At 55.5% G+C, this 5,000-nt stretch overlaps 2 non-coding genes and 1 pseudogene across 2 annotated transcripts; all 3 read left to right on the forward strand.

Annotated features, from left to right (window-relative positions):
* The first annotated feature begins 2,325 nt into the window (after window positions 1-2,325).
* Window positions 2,326-4,134, forward strand: LOC144420320 (small subunit ribosomal RNA). The gene has a single exon (XR_013474673.1). It is a non-coding gene; the product is annotated as a small subunit ribosomal RNA (ribosomal RNA).
* Window positions 4,135-4,432: 298 nt separating this feature from the next.
* On the forward strand, window positions 4,433-4,586 carry LOC144420149 (5.8S ribosomal RNA). The gene has a single exon (XR_013474508.1). It is a non-coding gene; the product is annotated as a 5.8S ribosomal RNA (ribosomal RNA).
* Window positions 4,587-4,874: 288 nt separating this feature from the next.
* Window positions 4,875-5,000, forward strand: part of LOC144420025 (large subunit ribosomal RNA) — a 3,695-nt pseudogene continuing 3,569 nt past the window's right edge.

Raw genomic sequence — 5,000 nt, forward strand, 5'->3', positions numbered from 1 at the left:
CGGCATCGGCGTCGAAAGAAGCCGAGCCGAAAAAAGTTGTACAAACGTGCAAGCATACTAACCTAACTCTAGGTAAGGCATGTCAGAGCGAAAGACAGTAATTTCGAATGAGCCAAGAAAGAGCGGTGCGGGGCCGGTCGGAGCGCACCCTTTTCTCGGTGGCTGGCGGGCGAGAGAGTGCTGCGTCGCCGGCATCGGCGTCGAAAGAAGCCGAGCCGAAAAAAGTTAAAGTACAAACGTGCAAGCATATTAACCTAACCCTAGGTAAGGCATGTCAGAGCGAAAGACAGTAATTTCGAATGAGCCAAGAAAGAGCGGTGCGGGGCCGGTCGGAGCGCACCCTTTTCTCGGTGGCTGGCGGGCGAGAGAGTGCTGCGTCGCCGGCATCGGCGTCGAAAGAAGCCGAGCCGAAAAAAGTTCAAGTACAAACGTGCAAGCATACTAACCTAACCCTAGGTAAGGCATGTCAGAGCGAAAGACAGTAATTTCGAATGAGCCAAGAAAGAGCGGTGCGGGGCCGGTCGGAGCGCACCCTTTTCTCGGTGGCTGGCGGGCGAGAGAGTGCTGCGTCGCCGGCATCGGCGTCGAAAGAAGCCGAGCCAAAAAAAGTTAAAGTACAAACGTGCAAGCATACTAACCTAACCCTAGGTAAGGCATGTCAGAGCGAAAGACAGTAAACTCGAATGAGCCATGAAAGAGCGGTGCGGGGCCGGTCGGAGCGCACCCTTTTCTCGGTGGCTGGCGGGCGAGAGAGTGCTGCGTCGCCGGCATCGGCGTCGAAAGAAGCCGAGCCGAAAAAAGTTAAAGTACAAACGTGCAAGCATACTAACCTAACCCTAGGTAAGGCATGTCAGAGCGAAAGACAGTAATTTCGAATGAGCCAAGAAAGAGCGGTGCGGGGCCGGTCGGAGCGCACCCTTTTCTCGGTGGCTGGCGGGCGAGAGAGTGCTGCGTCGCCGGCATCGGCGTCGAAAGAAGCCGAGCCAAAAAAAGTTAAAGTACAAACGTGCAAGCATACTAACCTAACCCTAGGTAAGGCATGTCAGAGCGAAAGACAGTAATTTCGAATGAGCCAAGAAAGAGCGGTGCGGGGCCGGTCGAAGCGCACCCTTTTCTCGGTGGCTGGCGGGCGAGAGAGTGCTGCGTCGCCGGCATCGGCGTCGAAAGGAGCCGAGCCAAAAAAAGTTAAAGTACAAACGTGCAAGCATACTAACCTAACCCTAGGTAAGGCATGTCAGAGCGAAAGACAGTAAACTCGAATGAGCCATGAAAGAGCGGTGCGGGGCCGGTCGGAGAGCACCCTTTTCTCGGTGGCTGGCGGGCGAGAGAGTGCTGCGTCGCCGGCATCGGCGTCGAAAGAAGCCGAGCCGAAAAAAGTTAAAGTACAAACGTGCAAGCATACTAACCTAACCCTAGGTAAGGCATGTCAGAGCGAAAGACAGTAATTTCGAATGAGCCAAGAAAGAGCGGTGCGGGGCCGGTCGGAGCGCACCCTTTTCTCGGTGGCTGGCGGGCGAGAGAGTGCTGCGTCGCCGGCATCGGCGTCGAAAGAAGCCGAGCCGAAAAAAGTTAAAGTACAAACGTGCAAGCATACTAACCTAACCCTAGGTAAGGCATGTCAGAGCGAAAGACAGTAATTTCGAATGAGCCAAGAAAGAGCGGTGCGGGGCCGGTCGGAGCGCACCCTTTTCTCGGTGGCTGGCGGGCGAGAGAGTGCTGCGTCGCCGGCATCGGCGTCGAAAGAAGCCGAGCCAAAAAAAGTTAAAGTACAAACGTGCAAGCATACTAACCTAACCCTAGGTAAGGCATGTCAGAGCGAAAGACAGTAAACTCGAATGAGCCATGAAAGAGCGGTGCGGGGCCGGTCGGAGCGCACCCTTTTCTCGGTGGCTGGCGGGCGAGAGAGTGCTGCGTCGCCGGCATCGGCGTCGAAAGAAGCCGAGCCGAAAAAAGTTAAAGTACAAACGCGATGCTAATGAGCGAGCCGTTGTCTCGACTAATATGTAGGGGGCGTTCGATCGAGCGTCTGGCTTGAGCGCTTGTCGGCCTAGCAGAACGGTCGCATTGTTATGCCCGGGTTTTAGGCACCGCTGCAGGCGGCCGGCAGAGCTCTTGTTTATGCGAAACTGAATGGATCGAGCCCGAGAGAGGGCGAGCAAAGAAAAAACGCAAATCGCTCCGCCTGGCACTGCCGGCGAGAGCGTGGACGTCGCGGCCAGCGACTGTCGAAGCTGAGTACGGCCGCAGGCGATCGCCTCGGTCTTAAACGAATGCGACGAGCACGCGCCGGGCGGCCCAGCAAGGGTCGAGCGCAGCTGTCGCAGCTATCTGGTTGATCCTGCCAGTAGTGATATGCTTGTCTCAAAGATTAAGCCATGCAGGTGCAAGTACGAGTTCTCGTAAAACGAAACTGCGAATGGCTCATTAAATCAGTCTTGGTTTATTTGGTCTCGTAAGCGAAGTGGATAACTGTGGTAATTCTAGAGCTAATACATGCATTAAGCGCCGACTTCGGGAGGCGCGCTTTTATCAGATCAAAACCGACCGGGTTCGTCCTGTGACGTTTGATGACTCTGGATAACCACGCGGATCGTACGGTCTCTGCACCGACGACGTATCATTCAAGTGTCTGCCCTATCAACTGTCGAAGGTACGCTACGTGCCTACCTTTGTGATAACGGGTAACGGGGAATCAGGGTTCGATTCCGGAGAGGGAGCCTGAGAAACGGCTACCACATCCAAGGAAGGCAGCAGGCGCGCAAATTACCCATTCCCGACACGGGGATGTAGTGACGAAAAATAACAATACAGGACTCTAACGAGGCCCTGTAATTGGAATGAGTACATCCTAAAACTCTTAACGAGTATCCATTGGAGGGCAAGTCTGGTGCCAGCAGCCGCGGTAATTCCAGCTCCAACAGTGTATGCTAAAGTTGTTGCGGTTGAAAAGCTCGTAGTTGGATTTTGGGCGAGCGCCGCCGGTCCGTCGCAAGGCGTGTCACTGGTTGCGTTCGCCTCACCTTCGGTTCTCCGTCGGTGCTCTTGACTGAGTGTCGGCGGTGGCCGATAAGTTTACTTTGAAAAAATTAGAGTGTTCAAAGCAGGCTGTTCGCCTGCATAGTGTTGCATGGAATAATGGAATAGGACCTCGGTTCTATTTTGTTGGTTTTCGGAGCACGAGGTAATGATTAAGAGGGACAGACGGGGGCGTCCGTACTCTGCCGTTAGAGGTGAAATTCTTGGATCGGCGGAAGACGAACTACTGCGAAAGCATTCGCCAAGAATGTTTTCTTTAATCAAGAGCGAAAGTCAGAGGTTCGAAGACGATCAGATACCGTCCTAGTTCTGACTATAAACGATGCCAACTAGCGATCGGGAGGCGTTACCATGACGACCTTTCCGGCAGCTTCCGGGAAACCAAAGTCCTTGGGTTCCGGGGGAAGTATGGTTGCAAAGCTGAAACTTAAAGGAATTGACGGAAGGGCACCACCAGGAGTGGAGCCTGCGGCTTAATTTGACTCAACACGGGGAAACTCACCCGGCCCGGACACAGGTAGGATTGACAGATTGAGAGCTCTTTCTTGATTCTGTGGGTGGTGGTGCATGGCCGTTCTTAGTTGGTGGAGCGATTTGTCTGGTTAATTCCGATAACGAACGAGACTCTGGCATGCTAAATAGTTACGCGACCTTCTCGGTCGGCGTCTAACTTCTTAGAGGGACTAGTGGCGTTTAGCCACACGAGATTGAGCAATAACAGGTCTGTGATGCCCTTAGATGTCCGGGGCGCACATGCGCTACACTGAGTGAAGCAGCGAGTGTCTAACCTAGGCCGAAAGGTCCGGGTAACCCGTTGAACCTCATTCGTGATTGGGATAGGGACTTGCAATTGTTTCCCTTGAACGAGGAATTCCCAGTAAGCGCAAGTCATCAACTTGCGTTGATTACGTCCCTGCCCTTTGTACACACCGCCCGTCGCTACTACCGATTGAATGGTTTAGTGAGATCCTTGGATCGGCCCCGTCGCGGCTGGCAACGGCCGCGTCGGCGTGTCGAGAAGACGATCAAACTTGATCATTTAGAGGAAGTAAAAGTCGTAACAAGGTTTCCGTAGGTGAACCTGCGGAAGGATCATTACCGAAAGTGGTGGTAGGCCCCGGCCGACCGCGCACTTAATTGTCTTTGGGTGCCGCCGAGAGGGCGGCCGTCAATCGGGGTTCCGCCCCGTGCGACACGCGTAACACGTTGGCATAGCAAGGCAGCCGAGTGCGATGGTGGCTTCTGGGCACCGCGCTCGATGTGCCGCCGGCCCAGCCCGGCGGTCGCTCGGCGCCGTTTGTTGGTGTTTTTGTGCAGTTGTTGTCGGTGGTGGTTTTGTGGTCGATCCCACAGTGTGACGTCCGCGCGCTTCGGCGCCGGGCGAAACGTCGAGGACGACTCTTAACGGTGGATCACTCGGCTCGCGAGTCGATGAGGGACGCAGCCAAGTGCGAGAAGTAATGTGAATTGCAGAACACATTGAACGTCGACCTTCTGAACGCGAATTGCGGTCTCGGGTCAATCCCGGGACCGCGTCTGCCTCAGGGTCGCGTTCGTCCTCACCCGAGGGCCGTCGCCTGGCCTCTGCGAAGACGGCCGGGCGTCGCCCCAAGTTGAAGCGGTCGCCGAGCTTTCTCGGCGCGACCGCGTGTCCCGTACACCGCCGGCCCCTCGACGTGTTCAACTACGTTCGAGGGGCGGGTCCAGGTCGGTCGGTCCGGTCACGAGATCAAGACCGACCGTGGGCCAAGGCGGTGACGGTACGCGCTCGGTTGGCGCCGGCGGCGACGACTTGCGATGCCAGCGGGCCGTGTAAGAAGCGGCCCGCTTGACACATACGACCTGAGTTCAGGCGAGAGCACCCGCTGAATTTAAGCATATTATTAAGCGGAGGAAAAGAAACCAACAGGGATTCCCTGAGTAACGGCGAGTGAACCGGGAAGAGTCCAGCGTCGAATCTGCGC

Source organism: Styela clava, chromosome 2 (genome assembly GCF_964204865.1).
Source record: "Styela clava chromosome 2, kaStyClav1.hap1.2, whole genome shotgun sequence".
Lineage (NCBI taxonomy): Eukaryota > Metazoa > Chordata > Ascidiacea > Stolidobranchia > Styelidae > Styela > Styela clava.